The sequence below is a fragment of the Psammomys obesus genome, unplaced genomic scaffold (assembly GCF_907164565.1).
Source record: "Psammomys obesus unplaced genomic scaffold, mPsaObe1.curated_primary_1811, whole genome shotgun sequence".
NCBI classification, from domain to species: domain Eukaryota; kingdom Metazoa; phylum Chordata; class Mammalia; order Rodentia; family Muridae; genus Psammomys; species Psammomys obesus.
In genome coordinates, this window is record NW_026596120.1 from 2142003 (window position 1) to 2168264 (window position 26262).

Here is a 26262-nt window from a genome sequence, read left to right on the forward strand (position 1 = left end):
TGTGTGTGTGTGTGTGTGTGTGTGTGTGTGTGTGTGTGAAATGCAAGGAGACTTTTGGATTGTGGAGAAAGTGTTGGACAATTTTCTTCTCTTGCTGGGATAAGTTGGACTGCAGAGCTTCTCCAGGATTGGTCTCTCCTTTTTCAATATAGAGTGTAAGATGCTGGCTAAGGAAGCTGGGTGATTTCCCAGCAGACCCTTCTTTGTCTCTTAAAATTTTGTTTTATCTCTTAGCTTCTTTAGATTTTTTTTTTCTTTTGTTTGCAGGCCCTTAGTAGAGGTAGAGGAAACTATCCTCACTCCCCTCCTTTATTTAGTGCTTCAGGCTAGAGTCTGTTTTCTTTATAAATCTGGCATCCAATGTTTCAGTATTTTATGTGGTCTCTCACAGCCTTTTGTTTACCGTGATTCTCTCTTGCCTCGCCACATTCCTCGGTTGTGTTTGAAGTTATGGATCAATGTTTCCTTTACATTCTTGAAGTCATAGACAAACAATATTTATTCCTACTCTAACATCTGCCCTGACTCAAGCATAACCTTTTTACAAAATTTTTATGACTCTATGTGATCAAGAATAAAAAAAGTAAAAAAAAAATCAAATATTGTAGCATAATGTTATTTTTCCCAACTCACAACATGTTTATATGTGGATATCTTTTTCTTGGCTTTATCTTAAAACATGTAGTGATATGTTAGTTGGGATTAACTTTGGCTAGCATGGATTATATCTTTATTCTTTCATTTTTATCTATCTATCTATCTATCTATCTATCTATCTATCTATCTATCTTTTATAGCCTTGTTTATCTTGAAACTAGCTCTATAGGCCAGGCTGGCCTCAAATTTGGAGATTCATTTGCCTCTGCCTCACCTGCAGGAAATAAAGGCATGTGCTACCATCGCTGAGTTCTAGTTCAATTCTTATAACAATACCCAAAGGATATTTTGTTACAACAGATTATATTTCAATTAAGCAAAATTTCATGTAATTGTCTCGTATATTTTATGTTAAGTCTCTAGTAAATAAATGTCTTAATTGCTATTGTGATGCTTTCATTACTAATTACATGTATTGGACTATTTTAAGTTGCAATGTTTTTGCCTTACTTATTTTTTTATAAAAAAGAAGCTACTCATCATTAAATCATACTAGTCATTGCATTTCAGTATAGTTTTTATGCTGCGAAATTGCCTTCTCTGTTATCATCTGGAACAAAATTATAGTATTTAAAAATGTAAGTGTGCATTAGTTATTTTTGTGTTCCTAACTATTTTTATAGGTATATGATATGTTGATATAAGGATTTGGATTCTGTTTTTATGTTTTATTTCCATTTCCATCAAAAAATATTATAAACTTGTCTTTTTAAGAGTAGTTACTACTCTAAGCAAATTATTTTTGCTGAGCATTAATTTTGAGAACTTTCAAGTTCATTATTAACAAAAAAAAATGTGTGCAGCTAAACAAATAAATATTACATATGTCAGTTGGAAATACCAGCAAAATGTCATCCAATATACTTCATGAGATAGATGTATAAATGTACTCAGCTTTCTCATCAGTCTCCTTTATATTTTTAGACAGTCTTTATGTGAATACAATGACTTCAATAGCAAACATTTTAAATGATGCTTGAAATATCAGTCACTTGACTTTGAAGTCACACACAATTAAATCCAACCCATCTTCTCTCAGTTAATAACAGCAATCTCACCAAGTCTAGTGCCTAATTAATACCAGCTATTTGTCACAAAGAGGTGACACATGCATATCAGAAGGCTGGAAGTATCGTTTGGTGCTGAAGTGTAGCCAGCTAGCCTTGCTGTATAGAATGTGTCTTACGTACGATTGGCTTTAAAGATTTCAAAGGCCTTGAGTTTAGTGTGTTCAAGCTGGGATGTGACAGCGCATAGAAGGTGTTGCTGATGTGATGGGTCCCTTTAGGCCGCTAAGTAGGAAGGTAGGTAGGAAAAAAATGCAGCCTTCGCCAAAAGACTCGGAGTGGATAATTCACTTATGTGATGGGCAGAATTAAGAATAAATTCCCTAAGGTAATTTGCTTAACCTGCAGCTTCTAAGCCACGTGACAGAACACACATAGATAATTTGTCTTCCACGTGTTGGAAGGCATTCCTGCCTCAAAAACATTGTTTACCTATATTGTTGCACATATGCAATTAAAAATATATCCATCAAAGACACGTTTCTTAAATTTATTGCTTATATGTAATACAAGATTAATTTAAATTAAATAATAATTGCAAGTCATCAAATTAGCTGAAGTGCTTGAAGTAAATGTGTATAGGATGTAACTTCACAAGTCTATTAACACAGATGTATAAGACAGTAGAAATTTACTGAGAAAGCCATACCCCTGGCCATATACATTAATATATAGAGGTAAAATTGCACTGTATACCAAGACAGTACAAAAACATTTTTTAAAAAAAGCTGATTTTTTTTTGTAACCTTCTTTCCTAACATTATACCAATTTTCTGCAAGAGAAAAACGAAACAGTCAAAATATCATATAATAACAGAGTCTTTTTCTTTTTATTTTTTCAATACAGTAGACTTCTGCCTGCCCCACCAAGCAAGTAGACAAGCAAAAAACACCAAACAAACAAACAAACAAACAAAAAACAAACAAATGAACACCCCAAAACGGAAAGAAATTGCTTCCCTAAAATTTTAGTGTTGTTGGCCTGAAAATCCTCTCACTACTCAAGTTGTCACTGGCTAGAATTCTAGAGAGTTGATTATCCTGTTTTTCCAGGATGTTTCACTGGGGGTTACTAGTCAGACAGTAATTTGTATTCATCCTCACATTTTATGGACATCAATGGTGGAAAGGACCTAATGTGGTTAGAAAAGAGAAATAAGTCTTTGGGTTATAAAAGGGACAAACAAATTCTGCCTCTTACAGTGGGGGAATGGCCCCAAATGGCTCCCTTTTACAAGGCAGGCTGGTTGAAATTAGAAAATGGCAGTATATACCATGCCACCCCCCAACGCAGTTAGAGATCTCCAGGCTCTCTCAGGTTACTAAGAATTCCAAGTCCTGATGCTCATTGGTTTTGCCCATATGAAACTTCACGAGTGTTTTCTCACATATGAATACAAGTGGAAAATGTAAAATAAGCTGGAGTCTCTTTAGGTGCATGATGTTAAATGAATAGTTGATCCATTTTGATTCTCCTTGTTTGGAGTATTTCTCTTTCATCAACCATTAAATTTTTCAGGCACTTGCTCTAGTAAAACTCTCAAAAGGGAGTCAGGCCGAAGAAGACAAAAAGCAACGTTTGTGATATGTTGATGACTCCTCTACATCCAAGCTACAAAGCAGTTCTCCAAGGAACAAGGACAAACGTTCTCCGTGACGTCATCAAGGGATTCTTGCAGGGGTTTCTATCAGTTACCTGCCTCACCCCCAACACTCTTGCAGACACCGGCTCGGCTAGAATGTCACCACAAGTCTGCCACATTCAGAATTGTGTTTTGAAGTCAGATTGGCTCTGGGAATCTAACTTGGAGTAGGTTTACACTGGGCATGGAGTTTGGAGCCTTTGAGAGGCTCCCACAGGCAGTTGGAGGAGATATAGGCCAAGAAGGCAGGTGACAGGAGAGGGAGAAAGGTTAAATGATTCCTCTCTGGAGGACTTCATTTTGTTTGTAAATTTGCATTATTGACCCCCTCTGTTCCATCTTTACTTGAACATAAAAAATCCATTTAGGGTTAAGTATGAATAATAATAAAAAAAAAATACATTGAGCATTCACTGTTGTTCAGCTCCTGAAAGTATCAGAGAAGGTGAAAAGAGAGAATCCATTAAGCATCTTGCTGCTGCTGAAGGCTCCCATGTCCCAGGGGAAGCATTTTAGTACATCTACCCTTAAGTTGCCACTAACATGTAATGATTTACAGCTTTTAGGGAAGACTCTTAGGCAATACATTCCAAGACTTTCAGATGCCCGTGCTTTCAAAAAGAAATTAATGAGATGAAAGAGGTGAGGTTATAATTTGATTTTTAAACCAGGGTTGGGAACTGGGTCTGATATCTAGTGATACCCACTGACGTTTCTTAATGGGAGCTCAGAACAATACCATTCTGTGAGAATGGAGGGAGAGATCAACTATTTTTTTTTTTTTTAACAGACTTTTATTTCTTATTAAGTCAGCAAACTAACAGGATGTACTCTGGAGTCATTCTGAAGGCACTTCTACTTTTCAGCTTTTTTATGCCGTGTTTATCTTCTGTGGTGGTTGGTATCCCAGGCAAGCACGCAGAAGTGCACCGGTGTGACTGTTGGCAGGACCCAGCTTGGGACTCCTGAATGTTCTGAACTACAGTTTATCCAAGAACTGTAAAGTGATTCCCATGACTCATTCACGGATTGTTTTGAACTTAATACCTTGTCGGTTCCTTTAGAGCATTATTGTTTACAGAATATTATTCAGAAAGTGTTTGAATGTGCAGTGTCTGTTAATTGACTTCACGAGTCACTGTGGGGTTTACAAATGTACATCATTTTATTCTTTCAGCCCCCGAATAAGTAAAATGCATTTACGACTATTGACTGATTTTTTTTTTTTTTTATTGCTGAGTTTTGTACAAAGGTGGTCATCCCAGTTATTTAACCGTAAGTGAACATCTTCCTATTTTGTACGCTAAGAAGAATGTGTACTTTTGGTTTTAATAGACAGGAAACTAATGTGTAGCAGTGAGCACAGCTAGAAGCTTTGAATGGGCACTGGAACTTTATCTGCCATAATCAAAATTTTCTTGCTGGATGCCTTCGTCTCACATCGTATTTACAAAAACAGGATTTGACAGTGTGGAGCTTTATTAGAGGGCTTGTCTACTTTGTCTTCTTATATGCCTTTTACAGTTTTACAGTTCAAGAAAATATAAATAAAGGATAAAGTTCAAAGAAAGTATACATAAAAGATGGCTTGAAAAGTCAGCTAATTTTATTGTTTAGTAGGTTGAGAAAATATAAATGTTCTTAAAGACCCAACTTTTGATATCTTGAGTTTATTGACTACATGCTGACAACCTTAGACTGTACACTATGAAGGCATATGATTAACAGCTTACGAATGTAGAAACTTTGAGAGAGTGCTGGAATCTAAATATGTAAAGGGGATAGGCTATGACCTTTCCTTCTTTGGTAGAGCAAACAAATTTGTAGGAACTAGTCTTAGACAAGGAAGTGCCAAAATATCAAAGAGTTCAACCCAGATCTGGTTGTAGAAATAGCTTGAGACTAAGGATAGTGCAGACGTGCAGACGTAGCAAACAGGAAGCAAGGCGAAAAATACAGCAGAACCTTTGAATCAGAGTGGTAGGTCAAAGTCAGGCTCACCATAGAGCAAGGCCAGGTCGCTAAAACAGTGTCAGCATCCCTGGATGTCAGAGTCAAGAGGGCGCCCAGCATCATAATGATTTAAGCCCAAGACAAGGTAGATGGATATAGGGAGATCACCAACAGGGAGGTGACCCAGAGGTTTCTCACATCCGGATGTCCCCTGCTGACACGTATTCCTTTAGACACTGACACTCGGATTAACTCCTGCCTGCCCAATGGGACTGTTTCCTGCAGAGTTCTAATATTTAACTTTAAAACAAGGTTGGATGACATCAAAGGCAACCTCCTTATGTATGTCAAAAGTCCCGTTTTTGTTTTCGTCTTTTTTTTTTTCTTTAACTGACGAAACATTAAGGAACATAGTCTTCCATGTTAGGAAATTTATTTTTAGGAAAAATTACAAACTTTAAATAACTCAAAGTTCTCTTAAGATATGTAGCAAGTGACTAATAAGCACAGGCCCACGTGCTTGCATAATCAAGTTAAAAACAGGATTGTTTTCAAAAACACTGATGGCCACACATGGCTTCTGATTTAAGTTGTAACAGCATATGGACTTTACTTAATTTATGTTACCCTAACGGTGCCAGCAGGTTTTTTTTTTTTTTTTTTTTAATAAAGGAAATGAAAACAAGTTTTTCTTTGAACTATGTAGTGGCCTGTGGACCTAGTTTAACGATAAGCCAACCCCTTTGACCACAGATGCTTCCCTCCCCCACCTGGAGACAAAAATCACTTCAGGGTTTGATTAGACAGGATGTAGATGCTTGTGTTACGTTTTTCCATTATGTTGTTTTCATTTGGACACATATTGTACTTTTTTCATTTAATTTACCTATTATATACCTTTTACAAACAAGCCAGGTCCTCTCTCTCTCTCTCTCTCTCTCTCTCTCTCTCTTATGCTGTGAAACAAATAGGAGGTATTAAAAACATTCTTCCTCTAGGAAACTTCTAAGATTTATGTTTTTTGCATACTTCTTTCAGCTTTTAATAGAGCGATCCTCACCAGCTCTTCTTATAATGAAATGGTCTAGCCCCAATTCAATAAGTAATCCAAATTACTTCCTAAGTAGTTAATGGAAGCGTCTTTCTGGGTTTGAGGACTTAGCCACATAATAAGTTAAAGCAATAGAATAATAAAGTGATAATGCCACTTTACAAGATTGCGAACCTATAAAACAAGCAAGGAATCCGTGCTACGCCTACTAAATTTGTCTCCATTTCTCTAATAAAAAAAAAAAAGGCTTTCATTCGAAATAAAAGTGAAGGGTACTTTTGTTAAATATTAAATTCTAGGAGATTAAAAATATAATTTTTTTCTCTTGATATTTCCTTTATCTGATTGCATTGCATTCTTGGGAATCACTACTGTATGCTTATTTTTAAAATTAAAATGCTGTTACAACTACAGTGTTTTTGCATTGTATGAATATTTTATTGCATGATGAAAAAGAATGATTGTAAAAGCCTTAAAATGCTCAATTTTTCATTTAAATATTTTACAAGAAAAACCCTACTGAGATACATCTTCTTTTCATGGGTGCCCTGGTGGGCCTCACAGAAGGGAGATGCAATGTATATAGTTCTACAAAACAGGACATTTAAATTTCATAAAACTAGCAGAGACGGCTGGCTCTCTCTCCTAAGCGGAACAAGCACATGCTCCTTGGTTGTTACATCTCCACCCAAGGTTCTGCTTCTCCCATGCAGACACACAAAAAATGACTGTTCAGAAACCCAAAGGTATTAGGTCAGAATGAATGATAATGTCCCACGGATTTTGTTTGTGTGCGCAGGAGGGGCTGACTTATAATTCTGCACTTTTATGTGTAGATACTTTATAAAGCAGAAACAAATTCATATCCGTGATGCGCTGGCCACCTGGCTCTTCTATCAGTAACTTCACAGACATCGTTTTCCTACACATTCCAAATAAATTAAAAAGCTTGCATGGAAAGAGCATGCAATTATGTTCAAATCTAACCATCTTCTGTCTACAAGTCACCACTATCCATGGAAAATTTCATACTTCTTGAGTTTAGCAACAATTTTTTAATTGTATTACATTATATTTTATATGTATAAAACACATGTAGCTTTGGAAAGTAGTATCAATTTCTGATCTAACATGAACTCCTACTTAAAAAAGATCAATATTTTCCAAATGAAGAATGAATTTTCTGAAAATGTAAAAAATACATGCTATTTTGTACTTAGGAGTAAAACAGTCAGAATTTACATGATTTTATAAAAGTGAATCTAGGAGAAAAGAAGTTTAAAAAATTATGCACTCTTATTTAGACAAAATACAAAATTAAAAGTAATGTCTTCGGTTTTACCTTATGTAAGTGTTCTCCTTCCTCAGGGGATATTAATAAAATGTTTTAATGTGCGTGTCTTTTGAGAATACTAACAACTATTTAGTGTATGAATTTGAATATGGTAGCATAAACAAATGGAAAAGTTTGTTAGCATTTATATTTGTTTTTTGTTGAAATCATGTTTTAAGTGTTTGAAAATACTAAACTTTTATTATTTGTGCTAACGTAGAACTCCAGAGATTCAGCTGACCCAGGTGTTTCAGTGAAAACAGAAGTCAAAATATTTATTAGCTTGACCTCTCCAGATAAACCATTGTAGTTCCAGGAGCTGAGGTGGTGTTGACATTTAGAGTCAAGTGTTCATCACAGAAGATAATTTAAGTTGAAATCAATTCTGTACCTAGTGTTTTCCAACTTCCTCAGTTATTTAAATGGGAAGGCACAGCTTAGAATAAATATTTATGGTCACCTCCCCGTGTCTTGGGATGGAACCTCAAATCATGGCTTAAGAAGAACATCTAAATTAGTCCAAAGATTTTGCACATACCTTGCAGGATATTTTTCAGAAATTTGCCTAAGTCTGGGTTATGACAGAGAACAGTAAAGTTTATATAGATTTATGAAACATTTACAAGTATTATGGGATTAGCCAAACATTTACTGTATAAAATTTAACTGCTTTCTGATAGCCACCATTGACTATTGAGGAATCTGTGATTTAAACACAATTAAAGCAATAGCTGTAGCTGTTGCCTTGTCTTACAGATGATATCCTTTAGCCTGTGGCACAAAATGTTATTAGACTTGGTGTGGAGGCCCCGGTTTTTCAATCCAGGCACACAGGAGGGAAGTAGATGGATCTCTGTGAATTGAAGGCTAACCTAGTCTACATAGTGAGTTCCAGGAAAGCCAGAGATACATCATGAGACCGACCATCTCAAAATGCCAAAAAAAAAAAAAAAAAAAAAAAAAAAAAAAAAAAAAAGAGGTGGTGGGGAATGAGGAGGAGAGGAAGAGGGAAAGAAAGAGGAAGAGGGGGAAGGAGAGAGGGAGAGAGAGAGAGAGAGAGAGAGAGAGAGAGAGAGAGAGAGGAGGAGAGATATCCTTTTGAGGGGTAATATCACAATTATCCTTAGCTTTGGTTAAAATAATGTTTTATCAAACATTCTGACTTGATTGTGAATATCCCTTAAAACAGGAGCCAATGAAGTTGATCTTAGAGTACAATTGTAAATCACTCCCAATCCCCATTGTTAACACATTTTCTGTTTTATCTACTTTGTTCTGTAATCTCTTGTGGAAATGAGATAGATGTGAACTGGGTTAACAGAAAATGTAGCAAACATTTTCATTGTTGAGGAAAATACCGTTACAGAACTCAAAACAAATATGTTAAGTCCATTTAAAATTTTCTGGTGCTAATAATAAATCACGTGCTTAGTTTGAATATACATACATTTTTATATATTTTATATATGTGTGTGTTTGTGTGTGTGTGTGATGTGATGTGCCAGGAATGTGGATATATACACTTGAGTAAGTAAATATGAATATACAGGGAGATCTGAAAAATCCAACCAGGAAAATTGGTTAGTATTCAGAACAGTAAGACATGATTCTGCTAAAGCTTTATGAGAAATAAGCCTCCCATCATACCAGCTTAGCATTCAGGAATACCAGGGGGAAAATGATCATTAAGTTGCTGTTTTTTACCTGCACGTTGGTGCATCACCTGCAGGGGTAAATCTACCTCTGAAGTCAGATGTCCCTGGCTCAATGCATGGATCACTTTCTTGCTCTTTGCTGACTTTGAGATGAGACATGGCTAGCCCTCTATTTATTCATATGTAAAAAAGAGGCCACAGTGTTACTAAGGTATTTGTCACAGAATTATTGTAAGTATCAAAGGGATTAGTAAATATTTAAGGTTTTTAGGCATGTGCTTGTTGCTTTAAAGAACAGAATCTACCAGTAATTATGTTATGCTGCTGTACATACATGGTAGCATATTAATTGCAGTTTTCCTCCCAAGGAAATCACACTTTTTAGAATGTTTTTCAAAGTATCAACTAAGTCGTACTTTACATGGACTCCACCATTTCTAAAGTACAAATACTTCAAGAAAGTCCTTTCTCGCTGCCTTAATCTTTTCTGTCTTATGCCTGTCATGGAAGATGCTTTTTGTAAACACAACAGACAGTGTCTAGGCATCATAACTTTTGTTGTGGACAAGTCTCCTGTATCAGGCTTAAACTACACATGGAGAGATTACAGTTCAAAAATACATTTTTATCCTTGCTATTCTCCAACCTTTTGTGGTTTGGATAAAGTCTATGATAAAACCTAGTCTTGTTATAATAGGATTTATCTCTTCTCCCATTTGCTGACAGTCTGAGCTTTGTAAGCTGCAGGATGAGCCATGCCGTCGATGTTTTTCCCCTACAGCCCTTTCTTTCTCTGCCTGCATCTCACCAGTTAAGCTGCAGGAATGTCAGGAAAGATGTGTTGAGGCTAAATTGCAGTAGCTTGGTACAGCTGCACACAATTGTCATGACTAATGTTTGAAAATATATTAATGACCACCAAAACCAGACATCTAAGCTGACCGTCATGTGACAAAACACGGCTTTGTGCGCTATAATTGTAGTGTTCTGAATTCTAATTGTGGAATAGCTATTACATTTTAGTAGTTCTTCACACACTATATAGAAATGATATTATTCAATCATTCATGGCATCTTTGCACTCTAAGTTTAAAAACACTCAGGGAGCTTCTAATATGGCCACATATGATAGTTTATGCCCAAGATACCAACTCCTTTTCTTCTATGTTTTTATTGAAATAAAGATTTTATCTCATATTAAAGATGAAATTATATTTGTAGGCACGCCTTAGAGGTGTAATCTGGCCTGGGAAAGCATCAGTATCCATAATTATTATACGGTTGTGTGGTACCCCATTCTCCTAAAACAACATCTGATTTTAGATGTCTTAATATCTCCCTTAAAGAGTGTTTATGATAAAGTATTGTCCCAGAATCTTGCAAGCAGCCTAGAATTCTCTCACCTGTCAACACAGCCAGAAGCCATTTCATAGATGAGATTTCAGACCCAGCGTGCAGCTTTCTTTAGGTAATAAGCAGGAATACTGAATTATAGTGATCTAATTAGAACAATGGGCCAAATACGCTCTCTCCTTTTGTACTTTTGTCAACCAACTGGCCAAATGTTCTCTCTAGTCACCGTTATCACCTGTGTAAGCTTTTTTGTTTGTTTTTTGTTTTGCCCTCAGAGATCCCAGAAATGCCTTCTTCTAATGGCCTGAAGTTTAAAGAGAAATTTTCTTTCAGGCAATGATATGCACACAAATGCCTTACACTTAAGCATGTGGACTGCTTCAGTACATCTGGAAAGCTGAGATCCTACACTTATAAGGAGCTTGTTGATGACGCTGTTTCTGGTCTGTGCAGGAATGGAAGTAGCTCCTCATTATGGACAACGAGGAGAGACAGAGTCTCTGTGAAACCCAGGCTTCCTCTGGCTTCCGATTCACTGTGTGACTAGTTGAGGGAACAAAAAGGTGATGGGTGCTGTGATAATGCACTCCCATAGCGTAGGACTGTCTAGTGGAGTGCTTTTTATAACTTTTTTTTTTTTAAGTAAGGGACATTATCATGAGCAGGAAAGGTGGTGTGGGTAGAGAGAGCCCCACAAAAATTCATCAGGTCACTACAGAGAGAGGAAAGTGGATCTAAATAAAACCAGAATTTACACAACCCTGCATGGTTTCTCTGACTCTGGATTTGGAAAAGAGATGGTTGGTAGAAGACTGGGATTCTTGGAGATGGCAGTGCACCTTGGCAAGACGATACAGTGCAGACAGCACAGGAGGACTTCAGGGTCAGGGTCAGATAGATTTGGGTTTCAAGTTTAGGTTCCTTGTTTCTTTTACTTACCGGGGGAATAAACATGGACAAGTCATTGCACTCAGCATGGCTTATTTATCAGTGGAATTTCTTTTTGCGGGATGCTTTGCAGGGAATCAAACAAAATCAGCCAAGAACCATGACAACTGACTTCAAAACAGACCCAGATCACGTACATTTAATAAATGTTTGTTGAAAAAGTTTTCTTTTTCTTTTCTTTTTTTTTTTTTTTTTAATTTGTTTGCTTTAACAGGTCGCCCTTTTGTCCCCTGGCTAGTTCAGGCTGCCATGGTGATTGCTGCCCCCTCCCCATTTCCACTCTCTCATTCTGAGGTGCTGCTGTTACATTTAAAATGCTTTTTCTCTGGCTGGGTATAGAAGTTCCTTCTCCACGCCACTACCTCCTTTTCTTTGCTCTTTTTCAACATTCTGTTCAGCGTGTCCAGAACCTCAGGGTCCTTCCATGCTGGGGACCTCCAGTTGGCAGGTGGCTGCCCCTGTCATCCTTCTTCTCGTGGCTGGGGAGGAAGAGCGGGCGTGTGTTTATGTGGTGAGCTGAATAACAGATTGAATAGCAGCTTCATTTTATTCAAGTTCTGCTCCTCACCTGTGAGTAGACACACAGGTTTTTATTCTTCTGTTGTTCCCTGGCAACGTGTCAGTGGGGTAGCAAAATACCATGGCAGGCTACCTACTTGTAATGCAAATGAAGTTGTTGAGTATGTGTTGTTTGGTCCTTTATTTATTTATTTTTTTTGTATGTGGATTGTTAATCCATAGCACAGCTTCAGAAACAAACCTGGGCTTTCTCATGTGTGAGAGAGTTTTCAGGGCATAAATTGATTGACTCCTACTGTCCCTTTTGAAGACTTTATGGAAGTGGATCACATTGATCATTTTAATTTGGGCCAATGTAGGTTATATGTCTAGGCTCTGGGATTCTTAAAAAGCAATTTATCTCACACAAAATACATGTTTTGGAGTATTAAGAGGAAACATTGATAGGAAGACTGATATATAGGTTCCGGCCTCTCTTTTAGATGTTTTTGTTCAAACATTTCCTAACCACTATTGTATGCCAGATGATGCTGTTCCTGCTGTATGAAAACAAACGCAGGCTTTCGTCCTCTGGAAACAGAAGATCTCTGACGAAGCGCTACAGCATGCTTTGTGGCGAGGTGCTTTGGGGCGAGGTTGGTGGTTAGGGAATCTTCCTGGTGAAAAAGACAATGTGAATTAGTAATGGGGAGCAATAAGACAAGCCCAGGAGGAAGAACTCTGGGACATCATCAAGCTCCCCGTGCTTTATACAAGTTGTGCGTTTGAGCCCCTCCAGCATATTTGCCCTCCCCATGACCTACTATCCCCAAATAATATCCCCAAACAGGCAAGTACTGGCAAGATGGTTGTGAAGTTTAAGTGCAATGGCAGATAACATGCACTAGTCACTGAATAAACAGTGGCCTTTTACATCTAGGAGGCATGTTTTATTCTTTTTCTGGAATGCACGAAATAAACGTGACCACATAGAATATGCTCAGCTTTTTTGCACCTCTGATAGTTTCTGGTTAATTTATCCTGATTTTAATCCCTCACCTTAAGCAGCCTATTGTCTAGGAAACCACCAATCAGCTGACATGGAAGCTATCTCTGGCAGAATGAAGGCATGAAAACTGTGTTCAAAGCACAGCATGGCCCCTTGGTTTTGTATTGCTCGTAGCAAATGCATCAGGAAATAAAAATTGATGTTGGCCTTATCCGTATTTTATTTTCATATCAGTTCGTCATGGCACATCTGTACAATTGACCATCGTACAGCTGCAGAATTGTGAGATTGTGTGTTCAGTCCGGTATGTGGCATTAGCGATCATTTGTATGTATGTGAAAGATGACTTCTTAAACAGAGCTTGGGGTTACTTACTCTTGGGGTTAGTAATAAGCAGACACCCTGATACCTAGGGCATCAGGTCAATCCACGAACATGGCCAAATAAGCCACCTGTTTGTAGATATTAACTAGTGCCACTTTAAAATTGCACATTAAAAGCGGAATCCGCACGGAACTCAGGTGTTGGTGAAAATTAACATAGCATAATTTGCCTAGGGTCTGTTTGAGCAATTAGCTGGGACCTCCCAGTTGGGGTTAAAACTACCTCAGGCAGAATGGATGTGTGGAACTCGAGTTCTAAGATTTATTTAACTTTTAATTATCTGATGATGCTTTTGTTTACCTATAGGTTTATGCACATAAGCGCAGTGATAGCGGAGGCCAGAAGAGGGTGCTGGGTCTCCTGGAGCTGGAGCTACAAGTGGTTGTGAGCTGCATGGTGATGTGGGCGCTGGGTACTCAACACAGGTCCTCTGCAAGAGCAGTGATGGTTTTTAACTACCATCTTTCCAGCCCTGAAACTGGAGCTTTGAAACAGGACCATAGTAACTCAGTATTATCAGGGAGGGAGTGGGCTACAGCTGGAATACAAAATTAATACACTGCAACTAATATTTTAAATTATAAAACTTGAATCCCCAGTAAGAAAAGAATAAAATCTGGATGATTAATACAGGGGGAAAAAAAAGAGTTGCTTAGATACTGTGAAGTGCTGCTTTTAATGAACAGGACAAGGTGAGAAAACCCCTCTTGTTAATATACATTTAAAATAAGTAAGAGAGGATCGAAAATATCGAAAATATTGATAATTAGCCTCTCTGTGAATCGTGTTAACGAAGAGGAAATTTTAAAACCTGTGACTTAAAAAAAAAATGAGATTTGAGCTCAAAAGAATAGCATGTTTACTTGGTTTATATTACTTGTGGCAAATGTATCAGGAACTAAGAATAGATATCGGTTTTACAATTGACAATTTAGAGCTGGGGAATTGTGAGATCGAAACAGCCGGTATGATGATATATATGTACCCTTGTAATCTCCCTAATGAGGCTGAGGCAGGAGGATTGCTCTAAGCTAAAAAAAAGTACAAGCATGCAACACATAATGAATACCAAGTCAGCCAGGGTATGTGTAGGAAGATCCTGTCTCAAAATACAGAACAAATTGAAACAACGTGTGTTATTTTTAAAATAGTTGACGTTCAAATTGGACTGAGTAGATTATAGGTAGAAAAAAGAGGATATGAAGTTGGGAAAGGGTGGGAAAGAGTGTGCAGGGTGGACCAATAAGGAGTTAGAGGGAGGAGTTGAGGGTGAACAGACTTAGAATACATTGTATGCATTTATGTTTCTCAAAGAATTAACAGAAATATTTTAAGGTATTTTCATACTGAGGCAGGAGGATTGCAATGAGTTAGACGCCAGCCTGGGTTATAGCTGCATTTTAAGACAGTCTGACTTACTGTGTGAGATTCTGTCTCAAAGCCAGAAAAAAAAAAAAAAAAGAACTCTTTGACTTAATAATGATTAAGTTAAGTTAAATATTTAAAGTTGATTTATTTCTTTAAAAACAGCTTAGGTGCTATTGCCAGTGCCCACTTTATTATGCCCTCACTTTTTCATTGACCATAACCCAAGTATACGTATAAACATGATAAAATCATAGCCAAGCATGGAGCTCTCTGCAGAGCCCTTCAGTTAATAACGCCCATTTGGATTCCTTGCACTTTGTTGGTCTTTCAGAAAGAGTTTCACTGTGTAGCATTGGCTGTCCTGGAACTCACAGAGATCCACCTCTCAAGGGCTGGTCTTAAAGGTGTGCATCGTCATGCCCAGGTTACTCAATTTTATGTAAACATTAAGATAAAGTATTTACAAGATAAAGAACATATGTTCTTGTTTCATAATAAAGAGTTAAGTTTAAAACCAGTCTGAAGCCCAGAAAAGTCAGGCCATAAAATTCTGAGGGGGTTACTATAGTGTTGTGATGGAACTGTTGAGAAATGTTTATTGATATAGACTTATAGACGGAGGAGAGCTGAGAATTAATACATGTCTGCTAGTCCCAGTCTGGAATTGTTGCCTCAAACCATAGTAATTGATTACATGAGTTCATTTGTCTAATGGAGACACAGTTGCAAAGAGAGGATATTCTTTCTTTGATGCATGCCTCAATCTCACATGGGAGACTCTGTCCATAAGGGAGATCTGAGGACTACACGGGGCAAATTTGGTTAATTTTAAAATTTAATTTTTACTATTTCTGAGTTGTGGCACTTGTCTTCTAGAAACAATTTAAAATAAAAATGCATTTATGAACCTAAAATTTTCATTAATTTGTTTTCTTAATTTAAACTCTAAAAACTGAATTTTGAGTTACTTTGTACAGGATCCTTACTCTGAGGTAATTGATTTTAATTTTGCTCTTGTTATTTATTTTTAAAGCCTAGGAACTCCACTAAATATCAGGAGAATATTATTGAAAAAGCATAGCACAATATCATTTTCTGTCTTGTTTAGATGATTGTATCTTTGTAAAAGCATGTATTGCTAAATAATTGTATAAATATCATGTTCCTTTCTCATGTTTCAACAGTGAAAGCATCTTCCATGTTTTTTTTTTTTTTTTTTTTTTTTTTTTTACTTTGTTTTGTGTTAAAAGAAGGGAAAACCCACAAGACATACCTTTTTTTTTTTTTTTCCTTGACAACTGCTTGAGGAAAAATTGTAATAAAGAGCACAAGTTCCTTATGCAACGGTTGAAATCCAACTGTTTTGTAGAGAATAGAATGTAGCTGGGGTCTTTCCAAGGCCTGGCTTATATAGACCCCAGCCTCTGAAATGCAACTTTTTTCTCCTTATTTTTTTTTTTTTTTTTTTTTTTTGCTGGATGAACAGCCTAATGTTCCATGCACTGTACTAGAAGCAGCATTTTATGCAACATTGAAAGAGTCAATTAATTTGCATAATTTCATGAGTATTACCATGACTTTAAGGTAGGCTAGCTTGCTCGAGAGCCTCATCTGCCCAATATTTTCTTTTTTGCCATTTTGACAAATTAATCATTTTTAAAAAACAATTAATTATACTTATGACAAACTGAACCCCTTACCCAAGGGTCCTAAATTTTTATAGTAGAAATCTAATATTAATGTGAATAAGGTCAGTGATTTAGTGAGCACCTTAACAGTCAACAATGCCTAAGGCTGAACAAAATTAATATTTTGTTTCCCATCTGGAGACTTCAGTAAAATTAATGAGGAAGGGGCTTTCTTGTAATATATAATAGACACAAAGTCACTATTTTGAAGCTGAGCATTCTGTGTACAGCAGGGCACAGATACTTTGTATACTCCTCTCCAGAGTGGTTTGGCAGAGTGAGCGCCTCTGCATGAAAAGAACTGGGCACCGACTACTTCTAAACACTTGCGCAAATATCAATTTAGTGATGATGTGACTTTTTGAGTTTAAAATTTAAACAATAATGCTATTACATATTTGTAAAAGTAACTGAATATTGCATTATTAAATGTTAATTTTATAATGACCTAATATAATAACATAATAACATACAAATCTTATCATGAAAACTTCAGTTTCTAAGGGGAAATTGATCACTACAAAGAATTAAAAAAAAATACTCGCTTCATTTTTTTCTTGAAATTTTTGTATTTATGGTAATGCTTAGCGATATGAAGGGGAAAATTCTGCACCACAATAATACTTAAGATTGTGAAAACAAATAAGATAAGTCTAGACTAAGATAACTGCTAACTGGTCCCAGAAACATGCTCACGGCAATTTTTAAACACAAGTTATGCCTTAATGAAGGTAGTGTGGACAGTTATACATTTATGTGCCTTTCCAAGGAGTTACAGAACCATCTCAGAATTATTTGTCTTTATTCTTTATGTTAGCACTGGCGTTAATAGAGTTGTTTTCATGCTTGCATTTTTAATTTCCACTAGCCTAACAAGGTAGTTTCATCTTTGTAAAGAACTACTGGCAAGCACGTAGTTAGGCAAAGTGGTAACTACGTATGCATTGGCAGAGCAGCAGGAGTAGTCAGTGCATGTACATTTATTTTGCTTATATAAAAACTACCAGCAAAGAACTCTTGCAGCATCTGGGGCAATTGTTAAGTAGCATTATAACTGAGCCCATTGGTTCAACTGTTAACTATCCTGCCTCAAAGTTCATGGTAATGTGTACTGAATTTTTGGTAATAAATACGCATTTAAATTTAAAGAGCCAATTATGTAGTAAATTTCTAGAATTTACTCACCACAACACATTATTTTGCATTGCTTTTGTGAAGTTACACAGTGATTTTTTTTTAACAGATCTTATATTTTGTAAGCAATTTTTTTTTTCTTCCAAACCTTAAAAAAACAAAGCATTTACATTCGGTGCAAATCTGCATTATTAATTCACTGTAAAATAGATCCAGTTGGAGTACTTGTTTTTACATTAAATTAAGTCTTTGATGTTCTTTAATGCTTTGATTTAGCTTCTAATTTGTCAGAGCACAAATGCACCAGCAGCTGTTGAAAATATCACTTTTTCAGTACTATTCCTGGCCGACAAAACCCCAACAAGTCATCTTCCTATCTGGATGCACAAAATAGCATTGAAAAAGTAGTCATTGCTTTGAAGTATCACTTCAATTATAGGTTTTAACCTCACAGGTCACAGTTAGATTATTTATACAATGCCAGAGTAATTCTGCCTCAATTTTAGGCTTTCTATGTGTCCAGAATGTTCACCAGCTCCACCAGGGGAAATTTCGACTGGCTGCTATGGTGGCACTGACCTGTATTTGATAGGGTTAGACCGCATTTGGCTGATTCCTGTATATTTTGTGCATTATTTAAGTTTCTAGAACGTATTTAATAGCAAAAGGAAACTACACTAGGATTTTCTTCTTTCAAAGACCACAAGACTAAGATGACTTTTTATCACACGGTAGTAATGAGTCCATCAACTATGTGTTACATATGTATGGATGTATATTTAGCCTGTGAGCCAGTAAAACATCTTATTTGAAAACCTCTAATAATTTGGAATCTTTCATTGTAAATTTAGTCATGTGTCTCTTTCCATTTGGGTTAAATGCCAGCATTGATGCTTGACAGTAAAAATGGACAAATCTACCATGCTGGTTAAATTGTCTAAATTTATTACATTAGACATTTCTTGGCAAATGCATCTGCCAGCAGGAAATTTAAATGCTACTTTTGTATTAAGGCAACCGGCTCTGCCATTTCTTGCTTTTGATAACATTCTGTCTGATATTTGCATTAAAAAGGATGTTATAGAAGAGCATGTTTTTGAAGTACTTGGGCTGATAACAAATGATTAAAAGGAAATGCATGTGATCTTGAAGAGCAATATGGAAGAAATCACCTGTCCATGGAAGTAGAATATAAACTTTATTTCTTATGATTTTTTTGAGACAAGGATTCATTTTATAGTACAGCATGGCCTAGAACTCTCTCTCTCTCTCTCTGTCTTCTAGATCAATCTTAGACTCCCAGTGATCTGCCTGAATTTGCTTTCTGAGTACTGGAATTAAAGTCAGAAGCCAGCATATCCAGATTATTTCTTATGATTTGAAGACATAAATTTTCTAGTTTTTCAAAAGGGAATTCTTACACACTGCTGGTAGGAATGTAAACTAGCCTTTTCTCTATGAAATTCAATATGGAGGATCCTAAAAAAACTAAAAATGAAACTGCCATATAACCCTATTATCCTACTTCTGGATATTTTTCTGAAGAGAACTAAGTGAACATATCACAGAAATATGTACACACCTATGGTTATTGTAGCTCTATTTAAACCTAAACTATTGAACCGCCCTAGGTTTCCCAAGCCAGAAAAATTATTAAAAAAAATATGGCATATGTACACAATGAAGGTTGTTTCCTGCCTTAAAGTGGAATGAAGGAGCTACATTGTTTTCAAGAAACTGGATGAAACTGGATATGCCAAACCCATCTCAGAAAGATGAATAATCATGTTTGTCTCTTTTGTGGATTTTATATTTTGTGTAGATATGTGTGATTGTGTATTTATATATGAGTTAAAAATAGAAATAGAACTGCCAGAGAGAACTAGGGAGGGACTAATAGGAGGGGGAAAAAAGAGGGCAAGAAGATAGAGATGCTATGCTTAAAGAATATTACATACAGTACTACGTGCAATGAATACATACCAGAAAAATTAAAATACTTCTAATCATGGAAAACTTTACTAGTTAACAAACTATTATACAAGTTTTTTTTGGGGGGGGCTGCTAAAATACAAGCTTTTTAATGTTATTGGTTAAAAACAAGAAAATGTATTGATGCTTTTTCCTATCTTCTCTCATTTTTATACTCAATGGCCATATTGAATTTTTGGTAATTTGTAGTTTTATATAGCTCAGAACTATGGGATATTTTTGTAAGTTTCTTGAAATGTAACAATTTAAGACATTATACACAAGACTCTGTCACTCATCCTGCTTATTAGTACCCACAGAACTGCAGATAGCATGTTTTTAAGAACCTAAATAACTCACATGTTTGAAGAAGAAAAAGAAACAAAAACAAGTCAAGTCTTTAGTCTCTTCCACTCCCTTATTTTACTTAGAAACAACATATAACGTTCACATTACTTCAAAACTGATGTAGTAAAGTGCACTTGAATAATACATCGCCATCCTGACCAGAAGATGTTTGCTTACCCACATAAAGTAATTCGCTTCTTAGCACAGCTGGGTTCCCTTTTGCTAGTGTTTTATTTTTTATGAAGTAAAGAGAAACATTATTTTTGTAAACCAATGTTTTAATCTAATTGATGACAAGTCAATGGCCTTGAATAGCAATGGCTTCTACAGAACACTTCTCAATTTGCACATTTTAGGGCCTACTAAGCTGGAGAACTGAAGCATGAGGCAAATGAAAAAATATGAAGTTCATAATCTAAGGAGACCTGCATGTGTACAGCCATAAAAGCCACAACTGCCAGCTCAGGTGGAAAAATGTTGAAGTGAGAAATGTATTCAATAAATAGAAAACACAGCATGGAGCTGGAAAGTGTGCTTGAGAAACTGGTTAGGAGATGCAAGTAATGGAAACGGAAGCAGATGGAGCATGAGTGTACATTAAACAGTAGTGTTCATGGCTTGTGACATAAAGAATTCCACCGGGAGTCTAATTCTTAACTATCTTCAAATTCATTCAATTTAAAATATCATGGTCTCGTTATCATCTAATTTTGCAGAAATTTTATTGGAAATGTTGTTGTGATGAACTACATCTCATTGTTGGAAATGCTTGCTGATGGAATAGGCTAAAACTTGGAGTTGATAACTCGATATTGTTGTAACTTTGTCAAGTTCAGCTTACTTTGTGGTTGGTACAGTGATTCTGGGACATGAGTTTGTGTCTGTCTCTGCTGTCTAGGATCACACAGGCATCACAGACACAGGAGACTTGTAGGAAGAAGATGCCATGAGTTTCTATGGATTTGAGAGTATCTCCAAGACACTCCAAACCACTCATAGTGTATATAAGAGTTGTCAGGACATGGAATTTTTACTCTTTAAAAATAAAACACTAAAATAAAAATTAAATAAAAATGCTTAAGAGCCAATGTGAAGTCCTGCAGCCTCAGAATGGCTATTCTAATTATATAGAAGTCTATTTAGATGTATAGACTCTGGCTCTGTTTAATTTTCATGTGGGATTTTTTTTTAATTTGCAACTTAAATAATAAAGTACATAAAAATAAAATAAATGAGATACGGTATTGAGTAATATTCCCAATTGTACAGTTTTTGCTATTTTGATAAAAAGCGTCAGAATTCTCCTCCTGGACAGTTTTGGTGTACCCATCGGCTCTCCGTGGTGGGTGGGGTGTATTCTAAGGAGGGCAGCCATCCTCATCTGGCCATTCTCACACTGAAGCCTGGTGCACCATCAAGTGTAATAGTCCACGATGAGTGCACATCGTTGTGTTTTGTAAACTCTGTTTCTGAATTTCTTTGTATCTTCGTCCATGTTTTCAAGCAATGAACTACAGAGCATATTTCCCTTCATCTCAGTGGCTAATCGTTTTCCTTATACTTTTCCACACATTCTCAGAATAGCGAGACAGAAAAGTGTACGTACGTAGAGAACTGTTGTAATTTAAAAGAGTAAAACAGTGTATTTATGTTGATTTGCGGTTTCTCTTTCTTTTATGTTTTTCTTTTCTTTTTAATATTATAATCGAATTACATCATTTTCCCTTCCAAACCCTCCCATAAATTCCTCACTTCAAAGTCTCCTTCAAAGTCATGGCCTCTTTTATTCACTACACGTTGTTACATGCATATATGTATATTCATATTTATTCCTAAGCATAATCTGCTTAGTCCACACAATTTTACTTGTATGAATGGACTGACCATATGGTCCTGGACCACCAAGTAGTTTGATCACCTCTGGAGAAAACCACATTTCTCTTTTTTTAAAGATAATTTTTTATTTATTACAAATTATTCACTTTGTATCCCAGCTGTAGCCCCACCCTCGTTCCCCCAATCCTACCTGCCCTCTCTTTCTCCCTCCCTCTCTCATCTCCTATCATGCTCCTCCCCTAGTCCACTGATAGTGGAGGTCCTCCTCCCCTTCCATCTGACCCTAGCCTGTCGGTCTCATCAGGACTGTCTTTCATAGTCTTCCTCTGGAAAGCCACATTTCTTGATTCTAGCTTTTTTCAGTCCCTTGTAGTTCTTTGTGTAGTGCTGTGGCCTCCTTTTCCCCATTCAGTTTGGCATATTTGTTGGTATCTTCCTTGTTAGCTCATGTCTGCGCAGTCATGTAAGTGAGACTTCATGGGGGTAGCTTCTGACATGACTAAGAAACAATCTCCCAGCAAACTCCCTGATCCTCTGATTGCTTGTTTGTTTCTTTTTCAATCTTCTGCCCTTCTTCCTTCGTCTTCCATGAATCACCCTTGCAACCTCCCCCACAAGAGAAAAACAAAACAAACAAACAAACAAACAAACAAACAAACAAGCAAAACAACCTACTCATTATGGAAGCTGTATTGTGTTGCAGTGTGTCCCACAGTCTGCCCTTTTGTCCACACTTCTTTGCTTGCAAATGTTCACTGCAATGACTTGTTGGTCTAGTTCGAGACCTCTGGCTTCTGCCATTCTATCAATACTGGAACCTCACTTGGACTCCTTTTGGATATCGTGGGGCTCCTGTGGTTTTGGATCTGTAGAACCGGCTCCTTTGTGCACTCCAGCAGTTCATCAATGGGGTAGATGTTGGGGTGGGCCAATTCTAAGCACTGGATGTGGGCCTGAGAGGTATCTGAGCTGGTCAGTCTGTCAGCTCTCATGCCCTCGGGGCTGCCTAACCACCACCCCATTCCATTCCCCTAGCAACCAGGACATGCTCTACCCTGGATTCAGGCAGGGTTCAGAGCCCACTCTCCCAAGTTTTGCAGCTGGTGAGGAGCAGGGCCAGACCACTCTCTTGACCCTGCAGTCAGCTCTCCCTCTTGCTGTGAGGAAGGACAAGGGAGGGGAGGACAGCACCGCTCCCTCCAGTGCTGCAGCCAGTGAGAGGCAGGACCAGCTCCCTTGTTCTCATGACCCTAGGGCTAAGTCTCACTCCTGCTGGAGTTGAGGGGGTCGTGAGGAGAGAGGAAACTATCTCTCCCTCGTTCATGGCATGGCAGGCGCAGGCGGCAAGTGGCAAGGCCAGCCCTTCCACACGCCTATCCTTGGGCTGGCTCACCAGCAACTCCTGCAATGTGTGGGGCTTCTCTGCAGCCGGCTAGGGGCGGGTCAACTCTCCTTCTCCCACACCCCCAGGGCCAGCTCTTTCACGATGCCCAGGCAAGTGGTGGGGCCAGTTCTGCACAGCCCTCAGATATCAGCATGTCCCTGGGTGGCAGCCCAGACCAGGGACCGGACTCCTGCTGTTGTAGGGCCATTGACCCATACGTGGCCAGCGGTGGTAGGACAGGCCAGGACTCCACCATGGTCCCTGGTGGCATCACAGGCTACTCACATCAGGCTGTTCCTCACTACCCAGTTCTGCCTCTCTTCATTGTGACTACATCCTTTTGTTTCTCTTTCTCTACCATTTCTCCACCACTTGCTTGCTCCTATTAGTGATGCCCAGGGTCTCAAAGTGTCTGGGATCATCTCAGGAGTGGTCTCAGGAGTACTATGCCCACTTGTGTATTATGGCACCAGTCAGGTGTGATCTTGGGCATGATCTGACCACGTGAAGGCCTGTATGGCAACAGACTGGTGGTTGTTTCAGGGCTGCTTCTTGTCTGGGCCCACTTGAGTGGTCCCATGTGAGACTTGTCTGTCTTGGATTCATTTCCCTCTTCCTCTGGGGGGAGGGCATTGTCCCAAGTGGGGTTCTGCTAGTCTCTGTTTAGATACCCATCCCGGGAGCCCATCCAGGCCTGTGTGACACTGGAATGGTGGTCCTCTCAGGTTGGCTCCCTGTCTGGGCCCCCTGTCATCAGACTGCTGCTCATCTCAGGTTTACTTTTCAGGAAATGCTAGGCTACTAATCATTCAGACATCGACAGGTCAGAACACTGCGGGGAAACATAGACATAGTCTCTCTCCTCTCTGCCACCTACTGACACACAAATGACACAGCAGTCACACCTGCAATGGCTCTAGGGGCAAGGTTGTTTTTTGTTTGTTTGTTTTTTAAGTTTGTGCATCCCCTACTCTAGTTAGCCGTCCCATAACTATTTTGCTAATTCCTCCCCAATTCCTATAATTGAGGACTTTAGTGAGCACATATGCTGCTATCTCCCACTCCTTCCTCTGAATCTCATAATCTCAGGTATAGAAAACATTGCCTTGTGTAGAGATACGACCTTTTCTAGTAGCTGTTTCCAGCTCATGTTCTTTTCTTTTAATTGAGTACAAATATTTTGTTTTTAAATTCTTCTTTAGATTAAAGGCACGTTATTCACCATTTATGTTTTCGGCAGCATCCTGAAATTTGGCATCTGCTACCACAAAATTAAAAAAGAAAGCCCAAACATCGAATTCTATGAATTGTAATCCAAAGATGTTTTGTATGTGAATTTTAAGTTTTGCCGAATTCTCCGTACTTTCCCTGCTTACTTCTTTCTCTTCTGCTGTGTCCTGTTGAGCTGTCATTAACAGTTGCTACAGTTAGTTCTCTTTCCTTTGATAGTTTAGCTCTCTCGTTAACTCTCCCTGGGACTCATTGTATCCTGCTCTTGTACTTCCAAAGCTCAGGCAGCCATTCTTTTTTTTTTTTTTTTTTTTTTTTTGTGAGCAAATATTTACCTGTATATTTTCATTTTGTGCATATTGATTTGAATCTTAGTTCTTTTTTTGTTGACATTTTTTAAACTTTTATTAATTACACTTTATTCACTTTGTATCCCCCCCATAAACTCCTCTCTCCTCCCCTTTCTTCACACCTTCCCTCCCCTTTCTTCACACATGCCCTTCCCCAAGTCCACTGATAGGTGAGGTCCCCCTCTCCTTCCTTCTGATCTTAGTCTTTAAGATCTCATCAGGAGTGGCTGAATTGTCTTCCTCTGTGGCCTGGTAAGGCTGCTCCCCCTTCAGGGGGAAGTGATTAAAGAGCAGGCCAATCAGATTATGTCAGAGGCAGTCCCTCTTCCCATTACTATGGAACCCACTTGGACACTGAACTGCCATGGGATACATCTGTGCAGGGGTTCTAGGTTATCTCCATGCATGGTACTTGGTTAGAATATGAGTCTCTGGAAAGACCCCTGTGTTTAAATTTTCTGGTTCTGTTCCTCTCCTTGTGGAGTTCCTGTCCTCTCCAGATCTTACTATTTCCCACTTCTTTCATAAGATTCCATGCACTCTTCCCAACAGTTGGCCATAAGTCTCCACATCCGCTCTGATAGTCTGCAGGGCAGAGCCTTTCAGAGGCCCTCTGTGGCAGGTTCCTAACTTATTTCCTGTTTTCTTCTTCTGATGTCCATCCTCTTTGCCTTTCAGGATGAGGATTGAGCATTTTAGTTGGGGACCTCCCTCTTGATTACTTTCTTTAGATGTACAGATTTTAGTAGGTTTATCCTAAATTATATGTCTATATGAGTGAGTATATACCATTCTTAGGTGGTTGCTCTTTTCAAGGATTTACTGGTCATCTTCAGCTGACTCTTGTCAAGTCATTGCAGTAATTGGGTTGAGCTATTATCTTTTCTTCAGGATACAGTAATACTTTATTGGAGTCCTTCATAATTCTAAATACAGTTACTCCAAGCTTTTGATATTATTCTAGGTTTAGAGAAGCTGGAGAGATATCTCAGCAGTTAAGGGCCTTTGCTCCTCTCTCAGAAGACCCGAATTTAGCTCCTAGCACTTATATCAGAGAGCTCACAAGTGCTTCTACCTCAAGATATAGGGATATCTAATGTCCTTTTCTTACCTCACTAGGCACTGCACTCACCTGGTCTATGCTGTGTTCCCATACCCTCAATAACAGTTTTTGATGTGTGAAAATCACTGCTGATTTTCAGCTTTACCAGAAAGTGTTTGACTCATCATTGTCAAGATTTTCTGCCACAGTCTTTATTCTTTGAGTAAAATCCATTAATCTATGTAAATTAGTACCTTAAAAATATGAAATGAAAAAAAAAATATGGGCTATAGGACATCCTCTAAAATACATGATACACCCAAATTCCATGGAGGTAATATTTACCAAGTTACCATTTAC

The 26262-nt window shown here is 37.8% G+C and overlaps 1 non-coding gene across 1 annotated transcript; it reads right to left on the bottom strand.

Moving 5' to 3' along the window:
* Window positions 1-24069: 24069 nt before the first annotated feature.
* On the bottom strand, window positions 24070-24207 carry LOC129693224 (small nucleolar RNA SNORA17). The gene has a single exon (XR_008722847.1). It is a non-coding gene; the product is annotated as a small nucleolar RNA SNORA17 (small nucleolar RNA).
* Between the last annotated feature and the right edge of the window lie 2055 nt (window positions 24208-26262).